General features: G+C 46.5%; 1 long non-coding RNA gene across 1 annotated transcript; it reads right to left on the bottom strand.

Annotated features, from left to right (window-relative positions):
- Positions 1-13,549: 13,549 nt before the first annotated feature.
- Positions 13,550-17,926, bottom strand: LOC146894714 (uncharacterized). The gene is made up of 3 exons (XR_015001898.2): positions 17,417-17,926; positions 16,428-16,591; positions 13,550-16,224 (listed from the first exon to the last, which is right to left on the bottom strand). It is a non-coding gene; the product is annotated as an uncharacterized LOC146894714 (long non-coding RNA).
- Between the last annotated feature and the right edge of the window lie 1,668 nt (positions 17,927-19,594).

Below are 19,594 nucleotides of genomic sequence, written 5' to 3'. Positions count from 1 at the left end.
GGAGCCGGTTTCCTGGAGAAAATTTTTCCAGTCTTAGATTTTAGCCTATGTTCTGTATAGCATCGCCCAAACTTTGCTTCAAAGAACTTATTCCTGAGAGTGTCCCCAATCCTCCAGATGATGTCATGATCACAGATTAAAGCCAGTTAGTTTGCTTGTCATATTGGATTGCAGAATATTCTGTCCATAGGCTGTTTTCCCAGAATGCATTTCTAGGAAGGCTTTATAGTCACAACGAATCTCAACTAGATGTCGGTAAACCTTGATTTTAGTCATACTCCTTATTCATAATCATGTGACTATACTATTTGATTCCACATAAAACGTGAGGGAGCTGACCCCATGACAGATACACACATACACACCACAGCTTCCACAACTGTCTTTGTAAGGGGGATGCTGACCTGATCTATGGTCATGATGCCTCCGAACCACCCAGGAACAAAGGAAGAGATCCATGAGAAAGTGGTCTGGAAAAGGTAGGATGTTGTCTTAGTCTGTTCTGTCGCTATAATGCAATACAGAGACGGTGGTTTAGAAAGAACAGACGTTTATTTGCTATCTTTGGAAATTAGAAGTGTGCCGTGAGGGCTCATCCCAGGCTGGAAAGCAGAAAGGAAGGTGGGTGGGTACCGCAGATAAAAATGGAAGAGGGGGCCTTGCTTTATAACATCCCACCATGTCGGGATTTCAACCTCTCAAGGGCAGAACTATCACCCAGAGATCTGTTATCCCTCATGAGGGTGGATTTGTTGTGATCTTCTTGGCAGGCCTCACTACCATGCCATACTTACACTGGGCACCAGGCCTCACCCTGAGTTTCATTAGGGTCATCTAAATACTCAAAACCATAGACCATATAAGTGGAAGATGTGTCCAGTAGATGTGAAATCCGACTGTTAGCTCCCTGGAACTGAACATTTCCAAACCAGGACAGCATCCATTGAGAACACAATTTTCCTGTAACATAGATGATTAGTTTTAAAAGTCAAAGCAGTTCACAAGTCTCATAGTAAAAGAGCACCAGCCATTCATTAACCCAGTGTCTGCTGCCTGGGGTGGACTTTCTCTTCCGGGCACTGTTCTGGTATTTACAACCCATTTCTAAACACTGCTGGCCATGAACATCCCCATTTAGATATTTGATGAGTCTCTCTGGTAAGCAACAGAAAACCAGTACTCTGCTGCCACCAAGTCAAGTCCCAGTCACACACAATCATTGTATGTCAACGTCTGTCCCTGTAGCAGATTCCGGAGCCAGTGAAGTTATGAAGAGGACAGGTATGTGTTCATGATATCAGCGCTCCATCGGGATCAGTTCATGACTGATTTACTCTGTTGCTTTGAGCCTGTGTTGAGTGGCACATCACAGTGAGGGCCTGTGATGGTACTTAGGCCTCCACCTCATTACTGAGCTAAAGCTGGGAAAGTGAGAAACTGGAGGCTCACACTAATTTCCTGTAGCCTCCCCAAAGCACCAAGAGAGGGACCCAGGTTTAACACGGACCTTGGAATTGTAGGGATACTCCAGATTCAAAGTATCACTCACCTCTACACACACACACACACACGCACACGCACACGCACACACAGAGCCCAACCTCTGACTTTCCTATCTCTGTTTACCTCTTGAAGGCACCATACAAAGCCTTTAATCAGTGTTCCTTGTTCCCTGTGTGCCTGTTGCTTCACCCTCGCAGCTCTGAGCAGTGGTCCATTTCCTGACAGTGTTATCCATTCCCGTTTCTTCCTGCCTCTCTCCTCTGCAGCCACTGATGGAGACCTGGGGCCCTGCATGCCTGTCCCCCAACTCAGATGCAGCCTGGAGTCTGCCAGCCTTGTTTCATGGGACCTGCAGTGGCAGGCTGCAACCCTATGCTTCCTTGCTATGTTCTGCACTGGGTGGTTTCACTCCCTCCCTCTTCCTATTGGAGAAGGTGCTGAGGAAGTGAAGCTGTGGCTGTGTGTGTGAAGATATTTTTTCCGACTCTTACACTTCTGGAAAGTCTGGCTTACTTTAGAATTCTAAGTGAAAGCCAATTCCCCTGAGAGTTCTGATGGCATCGCCTTTGTCTTCCAAGACAGATGTTAAGTCTGATGCTGTCTGGTTTCCTGATCCCTGTGTAAAACTTTTCTGTTTGGAAGCCGACTTCTTTCTCCGTGGATCTGTGACTGCACCATGCTGTGAGTCTCTCTGCGCTCCTCTGGCCAGGCACCGGCTGCTCCTGCCAGTCTGCAGCCATTGCTTCCCAGTTCTGCGGATTTGATCATTCTTAATTTGGTGTTTTCTTCTCAAAGAGAAAGGAACCTTTATGAACACTTGCCATTTGAACTTTGTAACCGCTGGCTTGATTCCCCCTCTCTCTTTTCTCTTTAGTCACTCACCTTTGACATATACTTTCTGGGATGTTTTCTCATTTGGGAAAAAAATCCTTATACCTTTTTATATATATATTTTAGGGCTACTTCTTATTCTTTGAATGTTCTTTTCTTTTTTCCTTTCTTTCCTAGTTGTTTTATTTAAAAGACTGGATGACTGGCAGGGAGTCAAAACTCCTCCTGCATCAGCCTCCTCATGCTAGAATTACAGGTGTGCACCACCTCACCCAGAACGTGTTCCCTTTCTTATGTTTCCATGTCTTTCTGTTTGTTCACGTGCTCAAGCAGAACTTACCTCTGAGATACAAGATGCTTCTAGTGTTACTATTTCTAGTTTGTTCCTTTCCCTTTAATTTCTTTTCATCTATGTCTTTTATTTATTTATTTTACTTTGTTTATTTACTTACTTTACAGGTGTGAACATTTTGCCTGAGTGTATGTTTGTGCACCATGTGGGTGCCCGGTGTCCACTGAGATCAGAAGTGAGGGTCAAACCCCCTGGAACTGGGGCTGTAAGATTGCTGGGAAGCAAACCCTGGTCTTTATGCTGGATCTTTCCTCACACACATGCCATGGTTGATGATTTAAATTTGAGTAAAATGTTTGTGTGCACACGGATGAACACATATGCTGACTGGAAGGTGTGTTAAAGGCAAGATTAAGTAGTTAATGAATGTTGTGGTCGTGAGACTGTTCCTCCAAAGGAACAGTGCTCCTCCAAAGACTTGTGTATTGCAATCCCCAGAACCTTTGGGTACACAGGTTATGGGACAGAGGGGAAGTAAAAATGCGGGGTGTTCCATCTAAAACAGGGATAATGTCTGTGAGTTCAGTCCAATCATGAGTGTCATTCCGAGTGGAAGAGGGGGCAGGAGAAGCATCGAAGTGGTGGATATGAATGAAATGGCTGCTGGTCCTAGAGAAATGGTGTAGGACTCACCTCATTTGACTCTGAGGATGGAGGAAGGTTACCCGCACCAGAATGTGGGCAGCATCTGGAAACTGGAAAGGCAAGAATGTCAATTGTCCCTCGGACCGCCCAGAACCAACAGCCGTGCTGATAGCTTGGTTCTAGCCTCCTGTGATTCGCTTGAGCTGCACTTGTGGAATCCAGGACTGCAAGGCAAGGAACAAGGGCCTGCAAACCACTGTGTGCTCCAGCAGCCACGGGAGGAGTGTACGGGCAGGGTGGGACCAACAGCGTGTCTGGGAAAAGAGTGCAGAAGCTCAAAGGAGCCAGAAGTGCTCGGAGGCCTGAGATGGGACAGGGACAAAGTTGCTGGACTTTGCCTAGAACCGTGGTAGATCTATGCTACTCTGCCACATGGGAGACTGGTAGCCTCTCAGCATCCCGTCTTGCTGTATTCTGCCCTGCCATAGGCCAAAGAAGCTTCTTTATCAACCAGTGGCAATAAAGCATATTCACAGCATACAGAGGGGAATCCAACATCATCAGAGAGAAATAAGGAAGGCCTGTTCTAATCCAGAGACACCTGGCTGCTTCCGCCAGTAACTTCCATGACTGGCCTCCATCTTGGTGTGGCTTACAGATGAAGCAAGGAACCTTTGGGATCCACATCCTGCACTTCCCTTGTCTGTGACTTAGTTTGGGATGTGGAGACTGAGTCAGGAGACTTTGCTCTGGCTGGGTGGGGCACATGCCTTTAAGTCCAGCACGCAGGAGGCAGAGGCAGAGGCAGGCGGATCTCTGAGTTTGAGGCCAGCCTGGTCTACAGAGTAAGTTCCAGGACATCTCCACAGAGAAACCCTGTCTCAAAAAACAAAACAAACAACAAAAAAGACTGCTCTGTTAGCACCAGACTTCCTGTACTCATTAAGGACTAGGGAGCAGAGTGTGGGGCTTCCTTCCCATCATGAGTCATACGTATTGGTGGCGATATGTAAATATGTGTGTAACATATCTTATCTTTGAAAACAATTTTCCATCTAAAAAGTCAAATCACTATAGGAAAATTTCAAACTTCTTTAAAACATGAGGCAAAAACTAACTGAGCTGATTAATCAGTTACAGAAAGAGCATTGGTGCTAACAGTTGAGGTCTCTGTGCAAGACCCCGCACACTAACGCCACACCCACCACAGGCATTAGCTTGCTTTTTCCAGTTTCAGGTTTTTTTGTTTGATTTGTTTTTTGTGCAGATATGCGCATGCATGGAAGGGGCATGTCATTGCACATGTGTGGAGGTCAGAGGACAACTTATAGGAGACAATTCTCTTCCCCCTTGTGGACCCGGAGAATTACATTCAAGTTGTTAGGCTTGGCAGCAAATACCCTTATCCACTGAGCCATCTCACTGGTTCTCAACGTGTTTTTTTATTTTTTTTTAAATAAAACTTTTGTACTATGAAATAGAACACTTTGGGAAAGTGCCAAGTAAGATTTGTACCAAAGTGAATAGCAGGTGGCCACCATTCAAGGGATCAGAAGCGTAGCCTGTACCCAGAAGGCCTGTCGATGGCTCATCATTGGCCTTTCTTCTGTGGGCTGCCTTGAACTTGGTGTTTTGTTTGTCTTTCTTCTTTTCATTGTCATGGTGTTTTGTATAATCACGTGGACGGTGGCAGCAGTGGCAGATGCGCAGCTCACAAGCCATCGCCCAAGCAGCCTGACCGGTTCCTTCTCAGACACATCCACTGTGCCAAGCCCTTGGCCACACAGTGGGAAATGCAGAAGAAACCAAGGTGGAGCCAGAGTCCACGCTGGGGCATTCCAGGAGAGAATAGGGCACCCGTGCTGTGGTGTGTGCTGCTCAAATAAAGACGACAGTGGGGTGTCTTGGTGGCTGTAGGGTTGGGTTTAATTGTCAGCTTGACATAATCTAACATCCCCTGGGGAGAGACTTTGAATGGGGAAAGGTCAAGTTTAAGTTGGTCTGTAGATGTGTCTGTGAGAGACTTTAAAATTCTGTTAGGGTGAGACGATCTTGGATGTGAATGGCACAGTTCCCTGGGATCCTGAGCTGAGTGAAAGTGGGGAGAATACACTGACCACAAGGTAATCCTGCAGGGCTCTGTTCTTTCTGCCTTTGACTGTGAATGTGACCGGCCGTTTCCAGTTCCTGCAGCCTTGACCTCCCCTGCCAGAGTATACTGTAACTTGGAATCATTAGTAAAGTAAATCCTTCTTGCCTTAGGTTGCAAAGTGTGATCAGGGTATTTTATCTCCCCAACGGGAAACAAAGCTAAGACAGCAGCAGGCATGTACACCATCCTCAAGTTACATCTCAAAAAGTTGCTATTATAGGACAGCTCTGGAGGTGCCTTGGATGGGAAACTATTCTGATAAGCAAATACCAGAAGGATAGGCTTGCACACAGGGCCTGGGACACGGCCTGTTACTATAAATGGACTTTCTGGTATGATTCCTCAAAAATGGTCAGATAATCACTGAGGAGAAGGACTTTGACAATTAGGCCTTAAGCATGATTAATTACTATTTTAACATTCTTATTTGACACATCTATTTTTTAAAAGAAATTTCTCTATGATAATAACTTCACAACAACTGTTCATTTTTGAAACATTTATTCCTTTTTTGTATGTATATGAATATTTTGCCTGCATGTGTGTCTGTATACCATGTATGTGTTGATAACCATAGAGGTCAGAAAAGGACTTTGGATCTCTTGTAACTGGAGTTACAGATGGTGGTGAACTACCCACATGGATTCTGGGAATTGAACCCCCTCAGGTCCTTTGCAAGAGCAAAAAGTGCTGTTAACCAGTGAGCCATCTCTCCAGCTCCATGGTTGAGATTCTTGGCTTTCCGCCAGGGAGAGGCTATTGGTGTTATCATCTGGACCAGGACTTTCCAGGTTCTTGACATCTTCTTCAAAGGCCTGAAAATGTGCACACAAATGGCAAAAGCAACAAGTTTTATTTATAGAAACAGTACAGGTCACACTGCAAGGGAGCTGCAGGCTACCTTAGTTACAGAGCCCAAAGTCCTGTTTTTGCCTGTGTCTCTTTTTGTTGGGTCCAGGAGGAGGAAGGGTTGGTTACCAAAGTGTAGGTGGTCTTCTGCTTTGGTTGATAGGCTTGGCTTGTGCCAGTCTTTCTTCTTTGCACATATTCTTCTCCATCCATCCAATTTTAATCATATATAGCATTACCAGTTATGGATTGGCATAAAATGGTAAGTAGGGGGTTTCCCTAAAAGTCTGCTTATAGAACACAATTTACCTTACTGTGCATGCACTTCAAGCCAGTTTAGGTTGGCTTGGCCCCATGTCTCCTGTTCCTGGACATGTTTGGAGCCATGTTTGAATGGATATGGGGCATTTCCATAGGTTGTCAAGGAAGAGTAATTACGGCCCTTATTTGACGTGAGATATAAATGCAATTCAATACAGGGGGAGGAAACTGCAGGTACATTGCTAGGAAAAGTGTGTGTGTAACTCAGGGCAGATGTGGGTCCCAGGCTGCAGGTGCTAGAAAAGGGTATGTGTGTGTGTGTGTGTGTGTGTGTGTGTGTGTGTGTGTGTGTGTGTAACTCAGTGCAGGTGTGGGTCCTACGATGCTGGTGCATTGCTAGGAAGTGGGGGTGTGTAGTTCAGGCCAAGTAAACTCCAGGTTACTAGCTTATCTCTCTGATTGCTTATCACAGCTATGAGTGAAGTCCTAAGAGAAGAACGCCTCTCTCTTCCCAGCTCCCAGGGTTTCTCCTATCACATTACCCTGCCTCAGTATGAAAAGAACAACAGGAACCCTATGTTCATTTAATGTACTGAATCCTCTCCCACTCTATGGCTCGCACATAACTCCCTTAATGTTTTTCGCCTGTTTGTTTGTTGTTTTAAAACAAAACCTTACATTTAATGTGTATTTTACCAATATTTTTAATGGCTAGCTTGGAGGAGTGGAATTTCCTATGTGTATGACTTGGTATTTCCCAGCTGTACAGTTAAACTCCCAGCCATACTCTCTCTCTCTCTCTCTCTCTCTCTCTCTGTCTATGTGTTGGGTCTACTTCATTTGCCTTCAATTGCTCCTATGTACAGTTTGACATAGCCTTTTAGTGATTCCACCAAAGAGAGTGGGTTCTTCAGTCCACTGCTAAAGCAAGCTTTGGATTCCAATCCAGGTACAGCAGGCCTGGCAAATAGCCTCTCAGCTTTTCAGCCAGCTCTTTCAGAACTCACCCTGCCCTCAGAGCGACAGTGGCTCAGCTACTGGAATGACTTGGCTGGGCCTCTGCCCCTTAGGTCTTCTCTAGTATTTATCACGGGTTTCTAACATGGGCTGGTGAGATGGCACAGTGGGCAAAGCACTTTGTGCTTACGTTCAAGGACCCCCAAAGTCCGTAAAGCCAGATACAGTAGTGCTCGTCTGTCATCCAGTGCAAGGTGGGAGGTGAAGCGGGAACCCCAGGAAGTTTAATACCCAGCGAGCCTGGTGGGCAGCGGCAACAGCAGGAGCCCTGCCTCAAGTAAGGTGGAAGGCAAGGACCCTCACCCGGGGCTGTCTTCTGACCTCCACGTGCACAGCACAACACATGTCCCCCCACGCAAATACCCTCAGCATATACACACACAAAAGAGAAAAAAATTAAACAGAAATGTTGTTAGCTCATTAACAATAGCTAAGGAAGCCTTTAAGAGACACAATTTGTCCTCAAATTGGGGGCTATTTTCAGTGACTAAGTTCCCCAGCATCAGAAATTCCATCTTGCTAGCATTCTCAACAGAAATCCGGCCACTTTGAGTCCCGGTATTTGTCCTTTAACACTCCGTTATGCAGTAGGCAAGAGCTTGTGTCTGCGCGTGACCGAGAGCACGCAGGCGCAAGGGAGAGAAGACGCATGGGCACCTGGGATGCCGGCGGGAGCGTACGAGTTCCAGGGTGACTCTGGACTGTAGCGGACCTCCAGTTGTCTCTATCTTTGCTTCAGAGATATACTCAGATTTTAAAAAGAAGCTGTTTTCTTTATACATTATCAGAAAGAAATGCTGTTAATTCTGTAGGTTTTAAAAGAAATTATGTCTACATTTCTCTGAAAGATAGAAAGACGTATTTATTCTAAACAGACAGAAACACCAAGCTTTAAAATATACTTCAGTGTCCCGCGCTACCGTCTCGCCAGCAAGAACCACGCGGTACACATAGGATACTTCTGCAGTAAAGCTTTAATGCCCCTTGGGAGAGCGGGCATCAGCCAACATGGCGGAGACCCAGATAAGATGGAACCCAACCCTTATAAAGGAAACAGTCCTCGCTTCTGACGTGTCACTCTTGGATTGGTTCACTGCCCATTATCCCAGATGATGCCTCGGGAGTAGGCAGGGACGCAGCAGTAGAGAATTACCAAGCCCGTGCGCTGGGATTAAAGGCGTGTGCTACATCACCTTGAACTCACAGAGATCTGCTTGTCTCTGCCTCCCAGGCATTGGGACCAAAGGCGTATACTACCACGCCTTGAGGTCACAGAGGTCAATCTGCCTCTGCCGCCCAGGCATCAGGACTAAAGGCGTGTACCGCCACACCTTGGGGTCACAGAGGTCAATCTCTACCTTTGTTCCTAGAAGCAATGGAGAATGTGGTCCGGCCCTCCACACTTCAGGTTTAGATTCACGAACTCAGACAGTTTGGGGAAATAACTGGCAATATTTTTGTGAGCTAAAAGTGCCTCCCTGAGCTCCCCTCCATTACTTGACTCATTCATTAAGAACGCGTCTCTGGCCTTTCGCTGCCTTCCTGCACAGCGACTCCAAATATTGGGAGCATGCATTTGCTCACCTCGGAAACTTATCATCTGGCTAGATCCAGAGAGCGGAAAGTCATCTAAACTGATGAATATGTATAATGCTCACTAATGACATGCGCATATATTATAAGGTCCAAATCACCTGGTATCAAGGAAGAACATTTATGAATCATTCTGGCTTGCTGATTGTTAATTTGCCAAAAGCCCTCATGTCAGTCCAGGGGTATTAGCTATATTTGACTTCCTCTGGGAAATTCAAAAGTACCTGTATAATCTAAACTGTTCCACTTATTAATAACCAGTAGGTTCTGGGTAGGAGCTGCATAAACTAAGACAGGAGAACAAGCCCAGAAGCCAGCTGCTTGGGACGACTAGATGGGGACCTGGATAATATTATTGACCTCCAACCCCTCTGTTACTTCTCTATAAAACAAGGCTAACAGCCTAGCCTATAGCATGGCTGTGTGGAGCCGGTGGGCCCATAGAGTAACACACTTAGTATGAGGCCTGGCACACTGTAAACTCCATGTAAATTCTTACATTTTTTTCAAGGCTCAGTCACGGTTAAACATTTACCGGACGAAATGAAATGCTGTGTAAATAGGAAATAGTTGTGAATTATTACCAACAATATAAACAGGGAGAGGGAAAATTCATTTTATTCTCAGTCAAGAGACATTTGCAGTAAATACCCTTTCTGACCCCATTCAAATATGAGGGACAGAAGCAGCTTGTCCTCCCAAGTGACCTTATGCTCACACCTGAAAAGATCAGCCAGTGCCATTTCTTACTGAAGGCAATGTTACTGGAAGACTTTTACTTTCTTAACATGCAGGGGCTCGAACCCTTGAATAGGGTCAAATTATATCCATGCCATTTCAACTAGCACTAGCTATTCTGCTACCTAGCTCAATCCTCTCCTCACCTCTCTGTCCAAACTAGGACTTTAAATCTTTAAAATTTACTTTGAAAGATGTAGTGATGTTTATTTATGTATATGTGTGTGTGCTGTGCCTTTGTGAGTTTATGTGCACTGTGTGTATTCAGGTGATGGGGTGGGAAAGGCCAAAAGATTGTCTGCAGCTGGAGTTCTAGGTGGTTGTGAACCACATGGTGCTGGTGCTAGGAACCAAACCCAGGTCCAGTGGTTGCTCTTAGCTGCTGAGCCATCTCTCAATTTTATTTATTGATGATGGTGATGATGATGATGAAAATGATGATGATGATGATGATGATGCATCTCTGAGTGCAGACATACTCATGCGTGGTGCATGGCACATGTGTGCAAGTCAGAGGACAACTTTCAGAGGTCGGTTCTCTCCCTCCGTTGTGGAATGAGGAGATCAAACTCAGGTCCTCAAGTTTGTACAGGAAGCAGTTTTACTCCCTGAGCCATTGTGCTGATCCCAAACTAGGAATTTTCTTTCTGCCTACATCTTATCTCATTGAGATCATCGATTAAATATTTTAGGTAGCTTGGGCTCATACTTCCTAGTCATGCCCTTACATGAGCATTCCGTCATTTTCAAGTATGGATTTCTCTAAAATGGACACATATGCATGCAATAAATGTTCACACAAAGTTAGCACCATTCAGTGGACATGGCGCCCTTCCTCCACCTGCCCCTTTGGTGTTGACGTTCCAGAAGGTTCTGCCACCAGTCTTCTTTCTCTGCTCTCAGGTTCTCAGGGAAATTGCTCAGAAAATGACTTTCCCACACATTTGGATCCATGTCTTAGAACTTACATTAGGCTCCAGACCTATCATTTCAACTTCCCCTTAGGCTTCCTGAGTCTGGGTAGCCAAAATGGCCTGGTCTGTTAATGCTTTTCCTCTTTCTGAGTGCTCTAATTGTTCCTTATTTACTCAGTCATTCAAACCCCAAATTGTTGGGTTGACTTCCTCATACCTCTTTCCCCAAAATGACTTAGTTCATGGCCTTGTCATTTCTCAGCTGGAGTCTTTTGTAGTCTTGCTATTTGAATCAAGTGTAGCTAAAGTGGCCAGTGTCTTCAATGAAAGTGTGTGTGCACACTGGTCTCCTCAAATGTCAACTGTAGAGTCCTGGGCCCTACAGGACTGGAGGCTGAGTCCTACTGGAGACTGAGACTGACTAAACTGATTTGGGGTGGAGCTCTAGGATCAACAAGTTAAGTCCCATTGAAACAGGTGGTCTTGGGCTGTATCTAAGGATGTCTCCAGGATAATTCTGTCCTCTTGACAGCTTAGATAGTAGCTATTTTCTGGACTTTACCTCGCTAGCTTTTTCAGTGTTTACCCTCCCCTCATCTTCCTCAGTCCCGTATTCAAGGACAGTGACTAGAATGGCGTTAGGCTAATGACCCAGGAATGTTTGCAGTTTGTTCATTCATTTTTACTTTGGCCAGTTGAAAGAACACTGCTCGGCAAGCTATAACAGACAGTAGTATAAAAAGTAACATTTATGACCAGCTCAGATGATGCCAAGTGCTTTTGAGTCTGTGGTTCATATAGATGCTGAAATGCTACGTGGATTAGCAAAGGACAATGGACGGGAAGCAAGGTACCTCTCCTGGGTCAACAGGTGGAACAGACCAAGTATACAAAGCTGACATAGCCCAAGCGACTAGAAATGTGAGAATAGATAAAGATGGTCAATTCTATGAGGGAGAGGCCTCTCTGAGGGGTACTTACTATACAGAGTACAAAACCTAAGAGAAGTACTATCTGAGCCACACAATTCCTTTCTAGCAGCATGTGGTTGACCTGCTTTAAGAAATATCACAGGAGCGTTGGAAGAAGACTGCTGTCCCTGCCCCTTACTCCCCAGGGAGAAGGGTGTTACTTCCCCAACATTTGTTCTCTGGTCACTGGACAAGCAATGGTGTTGGAACTATCCCGACCAGAGCGCTTCACTCCATGCCATCCAGACTCCTTGAAATACAAGGAAGGGGATGAATTTGAATAAAAATTATTCTTAGTAAAATTCATACTGTTGACTGGAGAATAAGACCAGGAAACATAAGTTAAACCTTTCAAAAATACAGATAATTTTTAAATTTGTATTATTGTGTATGTCAATGCGTGTGCATGTTGTGTGTGAGTGCACATGTGTGCCATACTGCAGGTGGGGGTCATGGAGTACTCTTGAACCAATGCTCCCCTTCTCCCTTCGCATGAGTTCTGTAGAATTGAATGAAGGCAATCAGGCAGGATTGGGTGGCAAGAGCCTTTGCCTGCTGAACTATCGTCCTACAAAAAAAAAATGGAATTTTAATAACCCAAATGGGACTGTTACTCAGAGTAGGGTGACCTAGGCAGTGTAATAAAAGTGCTGAGACTTCTCAGTAGTGAATGTCCATCACACTAGGTCTTCATTTATTAAGAATGGAAGCTGATTTTCTCAGTTCCGAAGGCATGTATTGGTAGGTTCAGTGTGTGATGGGAGCCTGGTCTCTGCTTCCAAGATGACTTATTAGGCCCCATGGGGGAGGAACAATCTATCCATCCGTGACCCTTGTGTGACCTAATCCCAAGATCTAAAGAGCACCATTTCCTGAGGCTAGTACATCAGAAACTGAGTTCTGGAGGGGAAACAGTCAAACTAAAACATCATTCAAGGCTACTTCTGCTAGGGACTCCATCAGATATGGGTCCAAAAGTGTTTAGCTCTGCCTCATCATCGCTGGAGAGAGATGCTTGCCTCTCTCAATGTCTTAAATAAGACTCAGACCACTTTGTCATCTAAGTGGGTTCCCTTGCAGGAAGCAGTGGGATTCCTTGCCATTAGAAACCAGAGGTGACCACTCTATCTCTTATTTGGCTTCCAGATGTTTGGGGTAGCCACCCAAGGCACTGCAAGCAAGGGTGCAACAGACGGGGCCAGAATAGTGGAGAAATCTTGTGCATGACCTTGGCCTCAAGCCTGCACTGAACCTTGCTCTGCTTGCTTATGCACTAGCTTCCTTCTTATTGGAATGAGAAAAAACTTATGAATGGAGCAAGGACTGCAAGAAACAGTATGTGAGCAGTGTTCAGCCAAGCTACAGGCACATGCCAGTGTCCACTGAGATGAATGAATTGTCGAATGTCTGAGAGGAGGGCTAAAAATGATGGTCTCCCTGTACTTTTTGCCCCGAGCTGTGATTCCCATTAGTTTGAGCCTCCTGCCTGTAATGTACACCCCCTGTGACTTTTGTCCATTTCCAGGGAAAGAGAGGGAACTCTTAAAGGTTTTTCTTCTCAGTGCCTCTGCATGGAGAGTGGCTTCCTCATGCCGCTCTGTGGGTGATCTCTGTGTGTGATTCGGGTGCTGTGGGGGGGGGGCACACCGAGTCTCACTAACCATCCAGAATGAAGTTCTGCAACTCTGGTGAACTGCCACTGTCCCTGCTAGAAAAAGGAGCCACCCCATCCAGCAAGGCCCTTCACAGACACCAGGTTCTTCGCATGCTTAAACCCTGACCACAGAGCCCAACTTTCTACTACCAGAAAAGTCTGGAATAGTTTCTGATCATGTGTCTTCAGATCCTGTCCCAGACAAGCTGGCACAAAAATAGCCATCACAGCATCTTAGGGAACATTCCCGGAGGGAAGATGTCACCTTAGCTGAAAATCAGCCTTGTCTGGAGAGACTACTCTTGGCATTTGGTAAACAATACTGGTGTCGTCCACTATCCCCCAACGATTCTGTACCCTAAGTCGTGAAAGGAAGAGAAACAGAAGGCAGGGTTCACATGACTTATCAATAGAGAGTCCCGGGAAAGCAGTCAGTGCACAGATCACATCTGGGCTCCTCTGTCTTGAACTCCTGCTGTTGAGGGAGGATGATGGCTGCTGCTGCTGGTGTTTTACCATCCTATCTAGCACTTACGTTTACTGTGGTTCAGACATTGTCCTAAGTCTTTTAGAAACAACAGCCCTCTTCGCCAGCTCCACATCCTATCTCCCCTGCCCTGTGCCAATGCTGAGGCCGATGTGACTGGTCATTCGAAGGTGTGAATCAACCTCGTCTGGGCACAGACCTCCCCAGGAGGGCGCCAAACAGTGCTGTACTCTCCACTCTCCCATCTTCCCTGATATTTTTCCTGAGCAAGAGATGAATGCTGGCTATGGTGGACATGTCTGCTCGGCTGTGCGGCTCATACTTCATTTGTTCTCAGTGCCTTCTAATGGTTTCTGAGATTAGGGCCCAACTTTGTTGACACAGGTTTGATGAGCAGAGGAGGACAGGAAGCAGGGATCCTGGCAACAGCCCAACCTTTACCTGTCTGCCATCCTGAACCCTTGCTTTGTGCCGAGGTTTCTTAGTTGCCCGAGGTCATCCCTGTCCCAGGGGTAAGAAGTGTGTGTGTCTCATTAGCCAGCTGTCTGTCTCTAAGCATATGCTAGGACTAAGTGCTGATAGACTTGCAAAGAAGGGAGCGCCACACTGATGAACAGGCCAGTTGGTGGTGGATGAAGCTTTCGGTAGATGAACCAGGCCAGCGTTTGGTAACAGCGTGCAGCGGAACACGCCAACCTGATGTAGTCAGCTGTGTGTTTGAAAAGCATGTTGGGTTATCATTTTCTTTGTTCTGTTATAAACTGACGCTGCCTGAGGTCATGGAAGTTGGGATCAACTAAATCTGACTTCCCGAGCTGTGGACACTCGTACTTGGCTCCCAAACAAATTCTCCAAGATAGATTTGTATTTCTTTCTTTAATAAGATGTCGCCACAGGCTCCAAAGAATGGGACCAAGCAGCGATGGACTGAAACTTCCCAAACTGAGCTAACACAAGCCACTTTTCTTCACAGGTTGATTTACTGTGGGTGTTTGTGTGGTAACAGAAGGCTTGCAGTCACATCAGCTGTTGAGGCACAAATCCAGGAATTCTATCCTCCCCTCTTCCTCCTTTCCTGCTTGCAACCGCACCTCTTAGCTTTCTCCCGAAGCGGTCTGCTTCCTCCCATCCTCCCCTGGCCTGAGCTGTGAGTGTCCCCTTCCTGGGCTAACACCTCTGCCCCCTAATTGACTGCTCGGTAGCCATACTGTCCTTCCTTTAGTCACTCTCCACACTATGACTGAGTGGCCTGTTTCAGGACTGCGAGTCTTATTTAAAGCTGTCAGAAGCCCTCTTTCTGCAGATCTACTTTGGACGCAGAAGCCCCAGCATAGCCTGGCAGCCCGGAACGCCTCTGGAGCCCAGACCCATCCTGTGTGGCCTCGCTTCTCTTCCTGGTTCATGGCCAAGTCTGAGCACTTTCTCCTCCCTGGCCTTGGCACAAGCTGCCTCCCATATCTGAGGCTTTTTTTTTTCTTCCATGCCTCTTTCTCAATTCCTACCTGATTCTCTCCAGCGCTCACATTCAATGTCATTTCCTTTAAGAACAACTCAGGGAATACTTGGCCTGGCTTAGTCTTGTCCTGTCATACACTCTCTTCTGCCACACTGTTTAGAGTGGACCTCAAAATGCTAAGTCAGTGCTAATTGCAGAATGACTTTTTGGGTGTTGTCCCAGCCCAGAAGTAAGAATGTCAGCCCTGGTGCTGCCACCACTGTGCCCGAGGCTCGTGTACTCTCTGGGACTCGCTGCTGGCAGCATCACTCTCAAGTCCTTAGATCTGATCCTTGCAATCTGTCACAATCTGCGGGGCGGCCTGATTGACCCTCAGCTCTGCTTGGCAATCTTTTCCCCTTGGCTGAAAGAGGCTCTAGATGGTCCACACCAAGCAGCTAGTGTCAATAATGAGGGTTTGGGGGAAATTCACACTTAGTTTTAAAAACTCACGTGACATTTACATTATAGTCTATGATAGCACCTTCTAAAAATTAAGATTGCATACGTCACCACAAAACTCTAGCAGGAAAGTCAGTGCTCCCTGCATTGCCCTGCTGCTGGGACCTGGCACGGGGCATGGACCACGAGAGGAAATAGCTGAGATGGGTAGGTGGTACAGCAGTGCAGTGGTTGCCACCTGTGGCGGATGCCGTGGGTGGCCCAGGTCAGCCTCTTTATTCTGCACAATTGCAGTGGCCAGGTATTTCCGTTCCCGGCTGGTTTGTAGTTGGTTTGGCTTTGTTTTCAGTTCCTTTTAGGTAGAGTCTTGGTATGTTGTCCAGGTTTCTTTCGCAGTCACGGTCTTCCTGCCTCAGGCTCCTGAGCATTGGGATGAAAGGTATGCAGTAAGTTCCCATACCGCCGATATGCCCTGCCTAGAGCCCCTGCCTCTGTCTGCTTGTCAGCCTAAGGGCTACTTCTTTAGCTGTGGCAAGAGCCCCTTCGGTGTCCAGACTGCCCTACCTTTAAAGGTCACTGGGAGCTTGGGGTCCAGGAGACGGCTCAGTCAGTCAAGTACTTACTGTGCCGACAAGAAGACCTGACTTCAGATCTCCAGCCCACGTACGCAGCAGGACATGATGCCATGAGTCTCTATTCTAGTGCTAGGGAGGTAGAAAGAGGTACGAGGATCCCAGAACTGGCTCAGTCTCGCTGAATCAATGAATTCTGGGTTGACTGATAGACCCTGTTTTAATAAAATAAAATAAAAAATGATAGAAGAAGACAACCAATTTCAAACTCTGGCCTCCGCATGCTTGTTCTCTCTCTCTCTCTCTCTCTCTCTCTCTATATATATATATATATATATATATCATATATATATGATATATATATATATATTTCTCTCTCCTCTCTCTCTGTTTCTCTCTATATGATTCTCTCTCTCTCCTCTCTCTCTCTCTCTCTCTCTCTCTCTCTCTCTCTCTCTCTCTCGGGATTCTAAAACCCTCAGGGCAACTGTCAACCTGTATGGGAAACTAATTGATGACAAAGCCCCTTATTGCCTTTGGTTGGCTAAATCTATTCGCAATGGATGCTAGACGGGATCCCCAGTATCTGATCTCAGTGATTCACAGAAGCTTGAATGGGAAGACAAATGAAGAGGGCCCCAGCCGTCAGGCCACATTCTAGCACATGGAATGCATGGGGGCATGGCAATGGCTGTGGAGTTGCCAGTTCTCAGCAGTGGAGAGCCACACACCCAAGCTCACCGACTGTGAACCCAGGGTGTGTCTTAGTTAAGGTTTCTATTGCTGTGAGGAAACACCATGACTAAAATCAACTTTCATTGAAGAAAGTGTTTATTTAATTTTATAGTTTATAGTTCATAATCCAGGGAAGTCAGGGCAGGGACTCAAAGTAGGAACCTAGAGGTAATATCTGATGCAGAGGCCATGAAAGAGGGCTGCTCACTGGCTTGCTTCTAGCACCCAGGACCACCAACCTACGGGTGGCACCACCCGTAGTGAGCTGGGCCCTCCCACATCCAGTGTCAATCAAGAAAATGTACCTCAGACTTGCTGACAGGCCAGTCGGGTAGGGGCATTTTCTCAGTTGAGGTTCCCTCTTCCCAAATGATTCCAGTTTGTGCCAAGTTAACATAAAACCATCCAGCTCAGGATGTGACTTGAAGCTAGCAGGTCTCTGCACCATGTTCAGACGTCCTTCTCCTGCTAGGCTGAAATGAGGTCAAGGTTAGCTTGATTTCTGCTGCCTGAAAGATCAAATGAATGGGCCCATAAGTTCTTCATGCTAAAGTTAACGTGAGACTGGGAGTTAGACAGACTGACTGGTAGGCAGACAGACAGAGAGAGGGGCCAGGGTCAGGTAACAAAGCTGGCAAGGTTCCAAGGTGGCCTGCTTCTTCTGTGCCCTCTTGACTTGAGACAAAAACCTGGCAGCATGAAGCAAAGGCCTTGTAGGTTTTTGCCTCCACCAGCAGTCACCCTGCTGATGGACTGGCTCAACAAGTTCAAGGCCAGATTAGAATGGATGTGTCACACACAGTTGCCAGCTAATCAATCATCCTGTCATTCTTAAATTGACCAACCCTAAATTAGGGAAGGAAACTTCTTCAGAGATTTAAATAAACAAACCCCAAAGCCAACCTTCCCGAAGAGAATGGGATTTTCAGTATTCTGAGTCTCCACTTTGCAGAAGATCCTTTTACTCTGGGTGTCTGCTGCCTATGTGTGCTTCCTCATTCCCCCTCCCCCACCAAGAAAACACCTTTCAACTGTCAAGCCTGTCTGCAGTGCTCAAGGTGTTTCTGCTACCACTGTTGCGCTGCAGTTTTCCTGCCTTTTAAGTCTTTAACGGGCAGAGAAAATGAACCCGATAAGACCTCTAGACTGTGTCATCAGCACCTTGATAGGAAACGCTAGCACTCCAAAGCATGGAATGATTTATCAGTTGAATCCTCCAGGAAGAATATACCCGAGCCCACATGGGCATAGTGGAGATGTGCCAAGGAGAACCTCTGTGAATGCCGTGCTGAGCTAAGCAAAAGTGGGTGGATGGAGACTTACTCAGGCTACTATTGAAGTCAGCTGTGTATGGGAGGTGAGGGAGGAGGAGGAAGGGCCAGACCGGATCATCCTCAGATGGTAGGGGTCTCAGAAAACTCTCAGTGAGACAAGTGGAGATCTCTAGTTCAAGACCGTTCATAGAGGAGCCCACCATGTCCCATCACTGGCCGGTGCTGTCAAGAAAGCAAGCAGACTTGGGCTGAAGGTGTCTGTATCTGGGGCTGTGGGCTAACTTCACTTCTTGGCAATACTGGTATCATGGAAGGAGAACATATCTCTAGTCTGCAAAGGGGTCAAATACAATAGGTCACCTGGCTCCAGACCTGTGTGGCCTTGGGGAACTGATGCTCTGTCAGACGGGCAGAACGGGGCTGGCCACTTGTTGATAACAGATGTGAGGGTGTGCTTGAAGTCTTGGCTCTGTCTGGGATAATAATGCCAACACACAATAATCAAGAATCTTGACACCCACACACCCACAAAGACAGGGTCTCCATATATATCTCTGGCTGTCCTGGAATTAACTTTGTAGGTCAAGCTGGCCTCGAACTCACAGAGATCTGCCTGTCTCTGCCTCTCAAAATCTGGGATTAAAGACATGCACCACTACAGCCAGCTAAGAATCTCGACTCTTTTTGGTGATAAGAACGCAGGGGCTCATATCAATCCTCCAAGGGTGGGATCTTCAAGACCAGGTCAGACACCTTTATTCAGTGTGTGCTTCAGGTGACTCTCATGTTGCAGGATATTTGATGGCGCTGTAAAACCCTAGACTGTGTTACTAAAATCAGCCTTGGGTCAGTGGGCAGAGCCAGCAACTAGTTGGCAGGGATTAGCCTTGGAGTGCAGAGGAGCCAGAAAGACTGACAGAGATACACACAGGAAAGACTAGGAACGGACTTGGAGTTTCTCTGTCTTTTTGGTTTGGGACACCTGGAGAGGTGCTGCGCTTGATGCTTCTCGAACCAAAACTGAAGGTCAGCTGATCGCTTTTCAGCATCTCTGAGCGAGCAGGTTTACACCCCAACATCCGACTCCCAAGTCTTTATCGGTAAATAGAATGAAAGATTGAGTTAAAAACTACATTTGGCGGTAGTGGTAGAGGCAGTGCTTGCTCGACTGGAAATCCCACCAGACTGTGGCCTGAGCGGCGGGGCGCT

The sequence above is a fragment of the Myodes glareolus genome, chromosome 4 (assembly GCF_982192425.1).
Source record: "Myodes glareolus chromosome 4, mMyoGla1.1, whole genome shotgun sequence".
Taxonomy (NCBI): Eukaryota; Metazoa; Chordata; class Mammalia; order Rodentia; family Cricetidae; genus Myodes; species Myodes glareolus.
This window is presented reverse-complemented; position numbering and strand designations above follow the sequence as displayed.